Raw genomic sequence first — 18035 nt, 5'->3', positions numbered from 1 at the left:
ATGAAAAGGAAATAGGAATTAAAATAGTCTGTTAACATCTGATTTGAATGCTCTTTGTTTCATAAGCTATTCAATAATCTAATTCAGCCTAATTTACATGATTACTTTTGCATGGCTTTCATCTTCCCAGCCAAAATTCAAATACAAAGAAGCTCTTCCTTTGCATTTCCATTTTTAAACAGGCTTGTCAATCAAACTGTGTAGGCGGGGATGGTAAGAGACCCAGCGTTCAGTTCTTGTTTAAGCTGGTTAACTGAGCCTGGTAAGTACCAAATGTTTTGATGCTGGATGCCAAAAAAACCCCGAAAGATCAGCCTGAGGGGAAAATACAAAAAAAAGACGAGAACAGAGAGTAACAAGCGGTGTTAATTTTGGGATTTAAGGGTTTTTCTGCAACAAAGATGAAAAGACAAAATCTCTCATCACTGTTGTTTAGTCAGCGTATTTAGCCACAGCTTAAGTCCTCTCATAATTCACTGCACATTCACTAAACACACTGTACAGTTTGATGAACTAATCCTGCCGAGTGAAACAATTCAAAGACGAAACGAGAACTAAATCAGAAATTCACACTTCAACAATATGCTGTTATTTTGCAACAGTCAATGGCAAAAGAAAGAGTTTGATAATACAGTGCAGGGCGTTGTAGGCTTGAGACAGTTGGTTACAGCTAACAGCTCGAAGGCTCTTGCTTCAAATCGCCCGTTCTGCGTGGACTTTGCATGTTGTTCATGCGCCTGCAGAGGTTTCCACTGGGGGCTCTGGCTTCCTCGCACAGCTCAGAGACATGCGATGTAGCTTCATTGATAATTCAAAAATGGAGATCAGTGTTCATGCAAGTTAGATAAAGTGCTTAAGTGCTGTATGAGTATGTGTGAAAAAGGCTTGTAGCGGTAAAGTGACTTGACTGGCCAGTCAGACTAGATAAAATGCTATGCAAATCAAAGTCCATCCCAGGTGACAAAGCAGCTATTATCTGTGATGTTATCTGCTTTCCAAAACGACTTTGCTATGTAAAAACTTGCAGCCAGTGTTGCTAGGAGATGTAGAGCATCTGGCAATTTAAGCTAATGGTAATCACAGGAGGGCAATATGTTCCCTGAGCTCAGATTTATATGCTGAATTTTTCAGCATTTGGGGTTAGCGCTCCGACATTGGCGCTCACAGGTTTCCTCTATGAATCACTTCTGGTTTTAAAGAAGTGAGTTTCATTTAGCGCTGCTTTCGTCCTTCATGAATTTCTATCAATACAACTTAATGATAAAAACATTATTAATTTTTCAGAAAAGCAATGAATTAAAATGATTTCCTAATAATGCAAAAATGAACTCATTGTCATTCTCATAAACCAGCTGTAGACCGCAGGAGAGAGCTGTAGCTCGCAGAGAAGAATATTTTGATGCAGGTAGCATCGAGCCTGAGATCATCTCTTGTTAAAACCCACTTGTACTCTGATCTTTTATGCTAAAGGCTAATTTCAGCCATACTAAAATAAAAAATATATGAACTTTCCCTCCTGCTATCCAGCTATGAATATGATTCTGCTCAGGTTCTAAGATATTACTCTCTGAGATTTGTTTTTACCCTACGGCAATAGAGGTAAATGAAATTTAATTTGTGGTGTTCCTGAATAATTCAACAGTTACTTTTCTTTGCAGAACCAGCATCCCGGTAAGGTTGGAGAATTCACAGAACACACAGTCAACAATTTTCATGGTAGAGTCTGTTTTGTGAATAATTTGGAGGAAACCGTTAGAATATGCTTACTGCGTTTTTGTACAGCCCAACATTGAAGAAACAGTATTTCACTATAACTGCATAAACTTGGAATTGGCAATAGAGTTTCTGAACCTGAGCTGGAAATAAAGGTGAAAAATGCTTCTCAAAGTGAAATGATGGAAAATTAAAATACACTGTGTCTTGGATGAGTGACTCATTTGCTGAATCTTTTTTAAAACTGAACTTCACTGCATCATTTATAGTGAATTCATTTCATTTTAAAATACCTCCATCCACAAGCAGTCCAAACAATGAACACTTTTGTATTATTGAAAGGCAGTTTCTCCATCGGATACAATTCTCCATGCAGCCTGCACAGCACGTCACCGAGGTGTTTTTAGGTCTTTAGACGTTTTAGCCTTTCTAAAAAGAATCACAGCTCCTAAAAGTGGCACATATCCTTAACTGCACTGTGATTGTGTGTTTTAGACTGCGATCCCTTGTCCAACTGTGCGTTACAGTCAAACTGGTTCATCCAAGAACAGCCAGATTTCCTCATTTACTTGCTTGCACTAGTTTCCCAAATTTTATTACTAACAGTTTGACATCATTTCTGTCTCCTAGTTCATGAGTCGCATTCCTACAAAGGAGTGGAAATTATTGAACCCAACAGAAAACAGTGGACTCTATCACGATCCTCGGTGATAGTGACAGATGATCATAATAACTGCTTTACAAATGGCGTGCCATAATAAATGACTACATTTGAATGCTATCCACGTGGATCTGTGCATATAAATTTGAAACGCTTTGACTGTGATCAGTAATCTGTGGGACAATCCATCTGTGTAATGGCATACATGTTTCCACTAGATGGCCCTTGCACCCAGCTGTGCTGCTTCTTTAGGATTCCTGTTCATTAGCGCTTGATCTCATTACTGCTCAATTCTTGCCTCAGTGAAGGAAAGCAACAGCCACTAACATGCAATGTTTCCACAGAGTTCATATTTGAACTCAAAGGCTGATGGCCAATTAGAAAATTAATTAGAAAATTAATTAGAAACCCCAGAACTTAGAGCCCAATTGTTAGTTTTGTGAACATTAATTTATTGGATTTTTTTTCTTCTGCAGTGTTTTTTCATGACTTGTGTGCACTGTAATGTACTCATTGGATTGTCCCTTCAAAGGCATTGATTAATTATTCAGTTTAAATTATTTAATTTATGTAAAATTATCCACGAGTAAAATGTTTGGAGGGGGAAAAAAAGTTCAAAATGTGCCCTCATAAACACCACAAAGACGTAGTAAGTCAAAAATAGCCTCCCTCATTGAAAACAACAAGTGACATGCAGAGTACAGTGTGTTCTCCTCATTTGAGGAAGTGGTTTGCTCACCAGACTGTGTCACACGCAATTCTATATTGAAATCATTTTGCTTAGCAACGTGAAGCAAAACAAACTGCTGTAGTTTTCTGCCCGAATGGCCGTTGGCTTGTGCAGTGGACAACGAATTTGACGCACCAAAATCTAAGAAGAACTGTGCGTGATGGGAGATGTCAGTCCCTTTCTTGTGCTGGATAGAAACTGTTCTCTCTCCAATGATGGATTCCCCTCCCAAGGCCTTTCATAAACATCTCAGAGCTAAATGCCTTTTTTTCCACCTCGCATGACACCCCAGCTCCTGCTCACAATATTACAAGGTTTCTTTCCTTTCTTCTGGAAGCATGGTACTCTGAGATTCTTCCACACTGGCCCACAAGGGGATACTGGGTGTCAGAGGACTGCTCAGCCTTGACATGGCTTCAAGGCACAAGCTAAGCAGCACTGGTAGAGCTGGTACCATTTCTCTTAGTGATTTATGGTCCAGAAACAATGAAAAACATAACAAAAAAATAAGATAAAGGCTGAATGCTCTTCTAAAGGAAACAGTAGACAGCTCAGTGACTGAGAGGAGGAGGATAGTTGGGTGGGGGTAATTTGTCCAAAGCCAAAAAGTCACTGACCAGAGGGCAGGGTGGGAACGGGAGTGTCTGCAGGTGGCATGTGTAGGCTGTCCGGCCTTCATCTTTGCTGGGTCAGTTTACCTCTCAGTCCCCACACGCTGACCCTTTAATATGGGCTGTATCTCCTCTCCTTTCACCCTGGCTTTTATGGCCCCATGTAAATCTCTCTGCGGTAACACAAGCTTGTCAGGCCTCCTCTAGCCCCTTTCTTTTCAACACATTTATCCTCATGGAGAATTCAAAGAGGCACTGCAGCAGGGAGCTGGTATGTGGGCCTATTTGACTTGAAATAGATTGAAAAAGACTGGGGGATGATCAAAAAGGAGAAAGTCCGAAGCGAAACCTTAGACATGGGAACGGCTGGACACTCAAGTGGGCAAGAAAGCCCCGCTCAGATGAAAGGCAGTCGTCCATCAATAAGTCATTAAAGCAGACATGTACACCCATAAAAAAAGAACACTGACAATCACAGTCGTCTCCGACTCGAGTGCGAGTGCGCACGGATGGGGATTGGAAGGTGAGCCTGATGTTTGCATTAAAATTCATAAAGGATTAGATGAAAATTGAGGAAAAAGTCAAATGAGGAAGTAGTGAGCACCATCTGGTGGATTTTGTTTTGATGGCCCTGGCTGCTCTTAATTCACTCTGCGTGTGATGAGGAAAACACCTAACAACTTGTGGACTTTCTATTTGTAATAAGGCTCTGTTGCAGCAGGGGAAAGTAGGTGCACAGAGGTCACTAACTGCTGAGGCAGGATTCTCTTTTACAACATAATGTTTGGCTGTAAAGTACCACCCAGGGCGGTCTGTCGACTTTATGTCTTTAGAGCTGTTTATGCTCTATTTATAGAAAAAAAGAAGAACATGGATGAATTAACAAACAAAACTCACTGAAATTATGACATTTTTCTCCAGCTGCTCTATGTGTGTGTCTTTGAGCATGACCCTCTGAGGGAAAAGTGAGGCAGCCACCTTTAAAGGCCTATAATTTTATCACTTGTGGTCCAAACAGGCGTCTGTGACCGTGATCTGTCTTAGTTAACCAATAAGAGATATAATAGCCTGACAGGGGTCACACCAGCACTCACTCATGTTGCTAATGTCACACGTTGAAACCAGGAAGCTTCTGGGGGCGAAGCATATAACAAAATTTACTGGGCAATAAATTCTGCTGCTTTGGAGAGTATAGTGGCAGCACCGTGTTACGTTTTATGCCATAAAATCTGTGCGCTGGGAGAGTAAAACTGCTGCAAAGGTTAGGAGGTTGCAACCATAAAAACACATTTCCCGTTGTTTCATAGCTGATATAATTGCATTTTTGCAGCTATTTCAGTAATAATGTGCGATATCAACCTCGGGACGCCTTAATAATTTAAATAGGGCTGTAGCTGCGGAGCTGTTGTTTGTATCACCTTTCCAAATTGCTTTGTATTTTCCCAGTGCAACTGCCACAAGGTGTTATGCATCACCTCAAAATTACAGAGGAATAAGTGTACTCAATAAGTCTGTGGATTGAATCCTAATCATCTAGACTTTAGCTCTAAGCCAAGTAACGATTTGGAAATAGCTTTGTTGCAATTATTGTGTGAAATACTCAGCCCCAAACAAAGTCATTTACAAAGGCTTTCCCCTTTCAGCCATTAGGTGCGGGTCACTTTAACTGCATACTCTGAGGTCTTCGTGGCTCTGTGCTTGTTAGGGCTTTGATTAGTTGGAATTCCCTGAACAAACACTGGGAAGAGCTCTCCTTTCCGTCTTTCACCGCGGGGTCAGTTTTCTTTGTTTGTTTGAAGGGTCCTTAACACAAAATTTGACACAGCAGCCTAATTCTAATTTAGGGGTCTCAATTAACCCAAAGGCCCCAAAATGTATTGCTATTACTTTTAAAGCTTCGAAAGTCTCTATTGTCAACTGTGTTTTGGAAAAAAGTGGAACAGTTAATACCACAAACCAGCTTACAGAATGTGATCAATAGCAGTGTGTCTGGGCAGAACTATATAAATGTGTTGCTTTTAACACTAATCTGTTCATTAAAGGTGTTTTAACTTAGTTTGAGGGTTATGCATCTTACTGAAAGTGCATTCAAATTTATTCGACATATAGTAAATGTTTGCAAATGCACCAGCTAGCCAAATGTGCAGCATGTTTGATTCGAGACAACGTGACTCTGTTCAGTATTATCGAATGTGGTGTACTGGAAGGACACTAATGAAAGTATCTGAAGTGAGGCAGGGAGACATTAGAGTTGGTTGCAGTCTGGATGGTAAAAGAAGCATTTTGTTGTTGTTGTTGTTGAATTTGGGCTGCATATCACTCTTCTCTGCTCTCTGGGGTTGTGATTATCTAATTACAGTTTCCGTTTAGGCGATAACTGTTTCACGTGACTGCCTCAGCTCGAGCTTCTGTACGCATGCACAATTTGATCTCTGATCTCAGGGGTTTTGGTCTAAATAAAACTGAACTAAAATAGAAGTGCTCTTGAAGAACAGGTGGAACATGCAGCTGCTTCAGGAGGCAGAGTGGGAATTTCTGTGGTTTTGACATTTTCACTACTATCAGCTGCGAGATTGAAATGCTAACTCTGGATACATGAATGCAGAAGGATGGGCACAGCTCTAGTGTGAGCATGGGATGAGTGTGTTAAGTGAATGCATCGTGGATGAGTGACAGTAGTAGAGCACATGTAGCTGGTCTTTTCCTGCCTTGCGAGCATCTAATGGTGCGGAGAGCATATCCCGGTGGGGGAGACAAACACTATGGCTCTGCTGCCAGATGTGCTGTCAGGTCTGTATTGTCAGCAGCAACAAAGCACACACCAGGCTCAATGGTCGTAGGGTATTCACATTCAGAGTGAGATGTGCTGCCATTTACATTTATGCTGCTTGCGCCTGCCTGCCCACGCTGAGCAATATAACAGTGCCGTTTGTTCTCATATTCAGTATTTAAGATGTATTTTTCTCAAAACAAGAAAGCTTTTTCTCGTACACTTCCCCTCATTTGAGAAATTTATAAGAAAATGGTATAACAGCCTCGATAGAATTCAGCAAAAGGCTGCATGAGAATCTAGAAAATTACTTTTAATTTTCTCAGATAAGTTAATTTGTACATGAACTGGTAGAAAGAGCCCTCTACACTGGTTTCATTTTTGCTGTGAAATGCAATTACCCACCCAGAAATAGCAAGAATGAATTGATACATGTTCCACATACTAACATACACCCAGAGAAACGTGAACACACCATATACACACAGACACGACACGCCCAAGGGCACGTTCATAGACAGGCACACAAAGAAACATAAATACTAACACACACACACACTGCCCCATTACTGCAGAAGGATCGGCCATCTGCCCCCAGCAGCAGCAACACAATGACCAGATCAGTGGAGTCCACTAATGAGCAAGCCTTTTCTGCTGTTAAAAATTCATTCACTGCCTCTTGCTGTCAAACAGCCAACAGGCTCTACAACCAGAAGCCAGAGTTCATCTGAGGAGGCTGCTCTGCCTGTTTCCAAAGCAGCAGCTCAGTTGCTTTACTGCTGATGACTTAATCACCTATGGCGGGGGTTTTTTTTTTGTTGTTGTTTTTGAGCAACACATCCAAAAGTTTGACTTTTCTCTGACTAAGATATAAAACCGTTTATTGCGTAAAGATTCATGGCACAATGCTCTGCACCCGTGTCAACAAGACTGAGCTGGTGTTTTGACACAGTCTGACGCCAGAATAGCAGAGCGAAGAGGCGAAAACAAGACTCACTCATATTTTCAAACCTCTCACGCAATCTGAGATGAGGGAAGTGCGACTCTAGCAGACTGGGGCTACTGCAGTGTCCGTGATCGTGTAGGGGTGGGAGGTGCGGGGAGGTTATTGATCTCTCTGTGGACATCTGTGGCATCTATCAGGAGAACTGTCAGTGTGAGAGAGAGGAAGTGAGGGCACAGTGGAGTGGTTTTATGTGTGTACGTGTGATACAGCGGGCAGACAAACAATAGCAAGACAAACAGGTTCACTAAAAGTTCACCCTGTTTCTCTGCATGTCTCACATAAGCAACTTGTTTTTGTTTCGCTTGGTCCTCTTTCTGTTTATTTCTCTTTCTCTCCCTATGGAGCCCTGCCTTGCTTCCTCCCACTCGCTGCACAGAACACTGAAAGTTAAAGGGTTCACTTACGCACGAGGTGCTCTGAAAAAGAAAAAAGAAAAAGCAGCAAAAGAGATAAGCTGTGCATCTGTAGCTATCATTTAATTATCAAGTCAGTGAAAAATGGCCATGCACTGGCCACAAATAATAAATGATGCTGAGAAAACTGGCTTCACATTCTTTTGCAAGCTAAGCTGCTGGCTGGCAAAAACATTTTATCCAGACGTTTGCTTGAAGCTTCAAGATAATCTGTTGCAGAAGAAAAAGCAACATGAGTAAACTGCGATACTGACTTTCTCACCACACATCAGTTCGATAAGTTTCCTCTGTGGATGAGTTTGAGTTAGATATACAATTTCACAGGACAGAAGAGAGACAAGTCGAAGATGGATCAGAGGAGCCGTGAGAATTATGCATTACATAAGCAAACATAAAATAGATTCTTTAAAAAACATGATTTATGACATCTTGTTGCCTGAAGTGTTACAAAGCTGATGTACTATCATTATCTATGTAGGAGAAATAGAAAAGCCCGGCAGAGGATTTAGAAGCCTGATGATGGAAAAAAAAAAAAAAGAAAAGATCTTTCTTAGTGTATTATGATGGCAGCTTGCCGCCGGGCTTTAAAACGCAGTAAATGTTATGAATCATGGGGAATGAGAAATAAGAAAAAGTTGGTGTGCTCGGCATGCCAGGAAGGGAAAAAAGGTAAAAAAAAAAAAAAAAACTAAAAAAAAACAGTAGGTGTTGCATGAGTCACCATTACTGGAGCGCTGTTGGAGGCCTCATACATGGTGAGTAAGACTAATAATAAGTCTGAAGAAGGGAAAGGTGAGTAAGATCAACTTACAGGTGCAAGAGAAAGTCTGATTACCTTTGCATTTCACACCATCAGAGGCAGGGATTATAACACAACATAAGGCCCTTTAAGAGATCAATGGGTTACATGATAACGTTGGATTAAATTCCAGTGCTGACCTGAATAAAGCCAGCTAATAATATTTATAGCCAGCTCAGATGTAACCAAAACACCAGCTTAATAACAGTGAAATAGCAAATATATCAGCGTTATATATTGGGGACACCCTAACTCCACAAAAAGAGGGTTCGAACCCTCTGTGTGGTGTTTGCATCTTCTCCCTTTACCTGCATGGGTTGTAGCGTCCTCCCTTGTCTTGTGCATGTCTGTGGACAGGCTGGGTCTGTCCACAAACATGCATGTTAAGTTTACTGGGGTGGATATGATTTTGTGATGGTCTGTCTGTCAGTCTAGGTTGGCCCTGCGACAGCCGGTGACCCACACAATGACAGCTAGAACGAGCTCCATCACTACTTCCACCATGAACTTGATAAGCGATTAAGGAACTAAATGGATGGTTGGGTTGACACATGGTAGAACGACAGGACGGACAGACGAATGTTAAGGTTGTTTCCACATATGATAGCAGTAAAGACGGAACTACTGATACGATTACTGCAAGAAATGAAGAAGTCATTTGGTTACCAAACAGCCGTAAATAGACATCCACACAACACCCACTCCGAATTCACAGATCAGAGTAATATCAGTCTGGTTTTCTTAATATCAACAACACTTTGAAGTTGTGTCAGTCTAAGTGTAAACTCTGTGTCATTTGCTGCATGAAACCTGTGATGTGAGCTCTTTATTGTGTTGTCAGATAACTCAGCGGTGTCAGTTAACACATGTCCGATGTCGGCACAACTTACTATCTTTCAGGCAGCTTTTTCAGGCAGATGACGGTTATTCAACCTGAAAATGTTTGCTGGGTTAATTACATAGCTGCACCTAAAGGGCAATTAGCTTAGGTTAGCCTGACTACTGGAGGCAGTGGGAAAAGTCTAGCCAGGCTCTGTGCAGTGATTAGAATAAATAAAAACCTACCACTACCATTAAAGCTAAATCACTGACACATCAAACACCGTTAGAGTGAAACAACTGTGGGGCAGGCAGCTCGTTATAAAGGTCAGTTAGCTGAGGGGGGCTAAAGATTGAGGTGATTATTCTCTATAGGTCACTAAGAGCAATCCTTTTCACGTGGATTGCATTCAGTTCTTACTTCCAGCTGTATATTTAAAATGCGTGCACCAATACTTAACGCTTCAGGGATTTGTCAAGATTTTGCTTTTGCTCTGCGAACAAATTTAAAGCTGTCATGTCGGTGGTTTAACCCCATTTCTTGGCATTTTGGTATAAAAGAGCAGCTCCCTGTCCCCCCACCTGCTTTTGTATTTGTCTTTTACTCTGTAATCGCTTCTGTTAGTGTGTTTGTTTTGCGTCATTTTAATGTGATACTTTTATCTTGAGCCACAGGACATAAAACTCACTGTCTTGTTTATTAAAAGCCAAGCTTTATTACACTTTTATGCCATCGCCATGGAAGGAAGCACTTCAGAAAAACATGATTCTGGCTTCCAAATCAGACACGTTCATGAACTTCAACTTTTAGGGTTTGGTCCACAAAGCAAGAAAATATTATTAAAAAAAGTCCCATTGTCGTCACGCTGTCATATGTACCCGTTTGACACATGGTTGCCACAAAAAACAATATCTATTTTAACCACTTGAGTATGTGAAAGCAGACAGAAAATATTTCTGTCTGCTTTGTGACTGGGTGATTGTCAGTCGTGTGAGCTGTGCTGCTAGTCAAAAGGAGAAGTCCCAAATAAATGTGCCCTCTCTTTCTATCTCCTTTAACCAGACAACATAAAACATCCTTTAAGGTGAGAAATGGAAGGATATTGCCCTCCCAAAATTTGATGGTACATCATCAGCTTTGTCAAACGAGTTTTGTGTCACTCTCATGTGTAAACCTATAAATTGTTTAAACAAAATGTGTTTCTTTAAAATTTCCATGTCTTGTGTGGTAGGTTTAAAATTCCAAATTTATGGTTCTTGATAGAACGTCTTTCATATTTTTTTGTAATGACTGTCACATGTAATCTTATCTTGTGACATTTTCCGAAATTGGACATGGAAAAGTTTTTTTAAAGAAAAGGGAAGTGATGTTTTTGTTTATCCACATCAAATGCTTGAGACTTGGGTGAAATTGAAATGTCACTTCTGCAGTTTTGTTTTTTGTTTTTTTACCAATAAATTTAAGCCGAAAACCCAGAGTCATATACATGAGGCATATTTAAAATAAATGATATACTCATCTCTGGTTTAGAAGTAACTCCTCAGTGTGAAACCTCACAGCTATACTCAAAAGCACCTTCTTTTCTCCAGCACGCTGTCTCAACATCTGCTAATATATGTGTCAAAGTCACCTAATTTTGTCAGATAACATATAGAACCAGATGGAAGGCTCCCTAGAGGGAGAGGGGCCCTCATTAATTCTATTTTGCTGTGTACACACACACACACATGCATCAGCCTAAGACATAAGCAGCTTGTTGATACCACAGAGAGTAGTTCTTACAGATCCAAAGCTGCCCTGAAGGAAAGAGGCCCATGATGGATCACGCATTGATTTGATTTAAAGTGAGGGTGAAAGCCGACGTCCATGCCCTCTGCCAGAGAGGTGAACCGTGATTGAGCAATGGCTGTCCAGAGGGTTCACTCAGGAAACTGTAAGTGGACAGGCTGGACCTGCTGCTAACAATCACCTTTTGTACAAATCAGCTGGAAATGAATTGTTGATTCACAGAGTGGAACAATAAGAGAATTCCAGCTGCAAGCTATTTCACCACACCGTGTCTGAGCTGTCGCGTCTTAGAGACAAACACAGAAATTATTTGATTTTTTTCAATTGGCAGTCATTAAATATTCAATGTTTCGCATGCAATGAACGTGCCCAAGCCTTACCTGAGATTCTTCTGTTTACACATAATAATATTTCTGGTGCCGGCTGGGTTACTTGTCTCACGTCTTCCCCACCTACACACAGCGGTGAATCATGGCTTTGAAATCCAAATCGGAGTCCTTATCAGCACTGAGGAGCAAAAAGAAAGTGCCCGCCACACAGAGAGATGTTTTTTTGTTCTTTTTTATTTTATTTTTTTTTTCATAAAATAGATAAGATGTATTGTTTACACTGTTGGAAGAAGAATTCAAATAATTCACTTAAACACTTAACATATTATTTGATATTAATACACTGGTTATAACAGTGTGCCAAATTAACAAATGCTGTAAATATGGGAAGGTTTGCAGAGTTTGTGCAGGCATTATGTGTTTATGTGACTGTAAAATGAGCAATTTAATGCTTTAATGCTATAGGGACAATACATGTTGGTGTTTCAGTACGATTATCTATAACTCATGAGTACTACAGGTACAGATACGCTTGCCAGCCTTGACTACAGTTCTGTTTGCATAACAGAATTTAAAATCCTAAAAGTAAAGAAATGTGGTGACTACAAAGCACAAAAATTCCCCCTCTCTTTGTAGTGACGTAAACGTATACAGCAAAACATCAGTAAATGGAAATGATGTAGTTCCTTAGAAATGTATGAGACATTATCGTAGCTGAGCATATTTTCATTTTACCGCTGGCTGTTTGTATGCGTTTCATTTCTGAAAATCACTGTGTTGCTACTCTCATTTCTACCGCTTGTAAAAGCCTTTACTGTGTGATACACGTCAGGAAAACCCCTGTGATACACAGGAACTGATGTGATTTGCAGCTGCAACGTGTCTAAAACAAACAGAAAATAAAACAAGCGCTAGAAGAAAACAAAACAAAAAAATTGTCAGTACTTTCCATACAGTTTGACTGAAAGATGAGCCACTAAAGGGTTCTTTAGCAGTCTAATCTAATAGACTAGCACATGGTCGAGTGTGAAGGTTGCCAGTAGTGTCCAATAAACACTTCAAAACACACAAGGTTTATCTAAGATACAAGACCAAAGTAAACAGTGAATCACGGCAAGACATGATACCAACCGAAACACACATCCTGCTCTTACTGTCATACAGATGTTATTGATGATAACCCAGAAGCTTTGTTGACACTCCTGATAATGACACATTCTGCCACCTGCCTAGGGGCAGTCCTTTCTGGCCACCACAGCTCAAAACAAATATCTAAGTGTCTCCCTGCTTGACAGATAATAATCAGTCTAAACAATATGAGTTCAGAGGAACTTGCTTCCACCTGGGGCCTGAAAAACCTCTGTCTGTCTCCAGAAAAGCAACATTTTATCACACCCTGCTCTTCAAACTCATGTGCGGTGTTGACCTGCTGCTAATAATTCATGATTTGTCAGAAGGGAATGTACTTTGAGCAAATGGACCCTCGAATGCTGAGGGGATACCGGATTATCATTTTCAGAAGAACAAAGAGAACAAGCGCTAAAACAAACAGCATCTGTCGTATCCTGATCAATGCCCTTCCTGTGGGAATGCCGTGCTATTGGTATGCTGATAGAGTGACCAGTGCCCATCCTATATCCTGTCATAAACAAGTCTGAAGCATGCTCCAGCTAAATAATCAAAATCCGAAGACCGGATGCTGATCTAGGCACAGCAAACCCACATGTATTATTTACTCCTTACTTTTGTTTATACAAAAACACAATAATCCTCATAGATTTGGGGCACTAGGGGGTAGGGAAGGCCCGGTATCAGCGGAGGGATCTATGGTCTTTGCAGTTTTTAGAAAAGAAAAGAATTCAATTGTGCTGAGAAAATAAACCCAAAGGCAGCTGAGTACAAAGGGCCTTGACTCCCAAGCGAGCACCTTCAGGAATCAACCAAAGAGTTGGTTTGAGGGGGAAACTCTATCATAAGGCCGAGGGAGTACTGACGGTCAGTTTGTTTAGCTCTAAATCCTGCTAGTTTTTTATTCACAAGGGGCGCTCCTGGTCTGCCTTGATACAAACATGAGTAGAAACAGTGTTGTGACTCCCTCCAGTAGCATTAGGATGCTTCTTTCTTAAATAATGCACATTTCAGTATAAGTGCTTCCTTTGTTTCCATATCCTCAGTATCAGAAGCTTTGACATTGCCAGAGCGAAGAAAACACTCAGCAAGTTCACCTGTGTTTATTCCAGGTGAAATAGAAAATTGGCACATGGTTGGAATTGCTTCACAAGAGGCTCCAGTGTAATCGGTAGACGATGATTAACTCATGTGACTCATAGAGTGAGAACCATAGCAGAAAAACAAAAATTTTGTTGTTTTACAACCCGCTGCCCTTTCCTGGAGACGGTAGGAAAAAGAACATAAAACAATTATTTGCTTTGTGTTCGCTTCAGGCAGTTAGTGTAGACAGTGTCATTTTTAAGACAGGGCGGCACCACGTGGGCGGTGAAGCATCCCTCTGGCCGAGGCTGATATATATATATTCCTCCTGTGGTGCTTTGTTCTGGTCTGGTGCTGGACACTCGCTCTGGATCGGAGAGTAATGTCACTCATCACAGGAACCTCTGTCCATCGATACACAAATCCACCTTGTCAGTTTTCCATCAGTGGGTTTAAATAATGAATGAAGCCCGTCTCCTTGTGCTGAGTGGAGCTATAAATCAGCACTAAAAGCAAACTGCCCAAGGCAATACAATAGCTTTTACAAAGACACGCACACTCCCTCTATGGAAAGCTTAAAATGCTATGTTTTTGCAGAATAATCTGACGCTTGGTAATGCTTATACCTCGCTATGTTTGGTCTGGTGCTGACCGGCAAAATAAAATAACATCACTTATGCTTCATTTTGCAAATGCACTTTTTGTGCTCCAGTTTTTTTCTGAAATATTTCAGCATGTTGACTAAAAGCCAGCAATTCCCAGAAAAATATGCCATCAAGTATTTGTTTGTTTTTTACAGCTACAAATTTGGTTTAAAACTATAAATTAGAAAATTTGTTATGTTGTGTCGCCTAATTAGTTGCAAATTGAAATAAACAGTTTAAAAATGCATTTATGTGCTGGTTAGTTTTTTCTGAGAAAAACTGCTGCTAAAAAAAATCCTGCAAAACTTTTGAAGTTAGGAGCAGCGGTTGAAAAGACAGCATGGCATCAGGTTTATTCCCTCTTTCCCTTCTGTGGTTACTCGACCCTGGAAAGCTTATCTACTGTCATCTGGTCTATTGTTCCTGCTATCTGAGGTGATCAGTGCTGAGCTGAGCCTCTGTTCACATTTGAGTCCCCCCCCCCCTCCACATCCACACGGGCCAGATGGAGGACCTTCACCTGCGGGGACCCTGAAAGAACACTCGCTGTGATCTTCTGTCGTATACAAATGCAGGAGAGGGATCACCCTCAGTGTCTGTAAAAAAAAAAGTAACTCAGGGAACTCTTTCAGAAAATGATTTACATTCCTTCTACGGCAGGTCTCTGATGTGCAAAGGCAGTGGAAGTTATATAACCTTGTTTCTTTGAGAAAACTTGAAAAGAAAAGATTTTCAAATGAACATCTAAACTGCCATGCAAATGAACCCGGTTTAATCATCCACACAAGCAAATGTGTGCCTGTTTTTTGGGGGGGGGGTTCCATAACGTACTTCCACTCATGACTGATAAACTCCACTAGGCACTGGAGGCTGTTTTGATAGTATTTTAACACTGTTGCAAGGCAAAACCACAGTGGAGACGTTGCTGAAAAAGGAAAAGGAACCCTGGTTGCATTTATCATGGACTCATAGAAAACACCCTTCCTATGTAAAAACTGGCTGCATTTCTCAAGCGGCTGTAACTTGCCTTGGATCTGCGCCATGTGTGGATAAATTTCTCTCCTAACTGCTTGAGGGCAGTGTCAACCATTTCACTTTTTATTGGTTCATGCCCTTGTGTCTAATTCTGCAGGGACTCCATGTCAGGACAGGCAGCAGCAGGATTCGGGGTAATCAGCGTGAAAATGTGCTGGAGTAAAAATTGCCTGCTTCCAGTTGTTGCCCACCAACGTTGTCAGACCAGTGGCTGAGGAGTAAGCTTGTTAGTATCATGTAGGAAATACGAAAATAAATCACTTGGGCCTCATGTTGAAGGCATAACGCGTGTGTGTTGCTGTCCTACTGTGACCCCAAATTGACTTCATCGCTGCAGTCAGAATGATTAACATATTTTAAACTCACTTTAACCCCTCAGAAACGGATACTTAAAGGTTCGTTTCAAACCCACTGGGCTAAATGTTGCAAACTCTTTCTCTAATTGCACACAGACACTCAAACACATCATTGTGCAGATAAGATTTGGGGGCACAAAGCGATGAAAAAGACAGAAGTCAAAAGACCGCAGATTAGAAGCTAATTTCTCTCCAGAGTATCAAACTCACGCTTCCTTCCAATTAATCAACATGGACATGAATTTGCTGTGTAAAGACTCCCTGCACAGCCTTGCATTTAACACTGATTTCACCAAGTTATCGTGACCTTGACTGAGGTCGAGTTCTTTAAAAGGGTCGGCAACACATGCAACCCAACAGCAAAGTAGGAAGTTTAAGAGGGTGCTTTCCAAAGATAAGGAGCAAGCTTTGTCTTTAAAGTGGCTCTATTGTTCAAACTCGATCCCTTTCCTCAAATACAAACACAGATACCATACAAGCCGGATACTTTTACAACATTTTTGAGGAAATATAATCATTAATAAGTCTTTGTGCCAACCAAACTATATTCCTCTGACAATGACAGCCACTGCGTACCATTCAAATAACGGAGAAAAAAAGGAGTGGGGTTATGGTCGTTTCTGTAAAATACCCGCTTTTATAATTAAAGTCATGTGATAAGTTTTAAGAGTATCAGTTCCCCGCTGTCATGTTTTACACACTGAGGCTTGATGCGTCTTGTCTCGACACAAGACAAAACCCAAACAAAGGCGCAGAGAGAAAGAAGGATGAGTCTCTGGCGTTGGACGAGAGCCTCCAACCACCCAACCCCCACAAGCAACCTTGTCCCTTGTACAAACCTTCACGATTAAGAAAACAAAGCGTACCCTTACGGAGCACTGACTGATAGACAGATAAAGACGTTTTGCATTCCAGGGTACATAATGCATTGAAATATGTGCAAACATGAGGGAATGAATTCAGATGATATTAAGTCATTTAAAAACACAAAGCTTCAGTCCTTGTACATTACAGAGCCCCCCATGACCTGCTTTCCACAAAACAGATGTAATACTTACTCGTGATTCATATGGCTCTGACAGTGTGAATAAGGTCAGGGTAAAAATATCTGATCCAGCAAAAGCACTGTAATAACTCAAGGATGTTTCTGAAGCACCAAATTCAACTGCCAGTGAAACCCTGCTAGTACATTTGTAAGCACACACAGTTCTTTGCATGTACAGGGAGACTCTACACACACACCACATTTAATTCCTCAGACAAGAGATTAAAGGTATTTGAGTTACCAAAACCTTTGGTATATTTACGGGCAACACCCAAAGTCAGCTTCAATAACAAAGGGTGGATGTTATTTTCTATGTGGTGATTTTAAAAAACGTGCGGGAGATATTTGAGCAGAGCTATCATTATGAAAAATTATCCCATGTCGACTTGCCGAGGGGGGCCGGGATGAGTTGGAACTGGAGGGCTGGCGTTGACTGAATCGCATCGCTCATTCTTTTCTTTATCTCACTGGCATTCTTCTGCCTCATTTCAATAGCCATTCTTTACTGAAGAGCCCCCTTTGCTGCTGTTCACACTTCTAGTGATTTGTATTCTAAGTAGCTCAGAGATCTTTTGTATTCTGGGCCGATAGCAATCTGAATCCTCATGCTGACATGGGAGGCTGGAGATATCCTCCTGGAGCCAGAAAGGGTCTTATTTATTTTGAGTAGTGAGATCTGTTTTGTTTAAATCCTAAAAAAAAAAAAAGGCAAGCACTGTGTGCAAACATTCTAAAAATGATGAGAAGGGTGAGCTCTAAAACAGGATACATTGCTCTGAATGGTTAATGCCTAGGAATTGAATTTTCTTATTTACATCTCATAAAAGAAATATGAATAAAATTAATTAAAAACCCAAAAGCACCCAACTAAATGCCAACTAACAAAGAAGACAAGCAAAAAGTTTTGTGTCGTCCATCGGCAGGTCCGTACATACACCGAATATAAAAGATGGATGAGGATGAGAAGGTAAACCAGCATCAGCTCGCATTACCTTCTCAGCTTAGCTAGAAGACGCATCTGTTATTAACTGTGACATTGGTCATATTAACTGGGAAGCTAATAGAAAATAGGTGCCTGCTCCACAGACCTGTGCAGATGTTTTG

Source organism: Simochromis diagramma, unplaced genomic scaffold, assembly GCF_900408965.1.
Source record: "Simochromis diagramma unplaced genomic scaffold, fSimDia1.1 OVJJ01000343.1, whole genome shotgun sequence".
NCBI lineage: Eukaryota > Metazoa > Chordata > Actinopteri > Cichliformes > Cichlidae > Simochromis > Simochromis diagramma.
Note: the sequence above shows the minus strand (reverse complement) of the source record.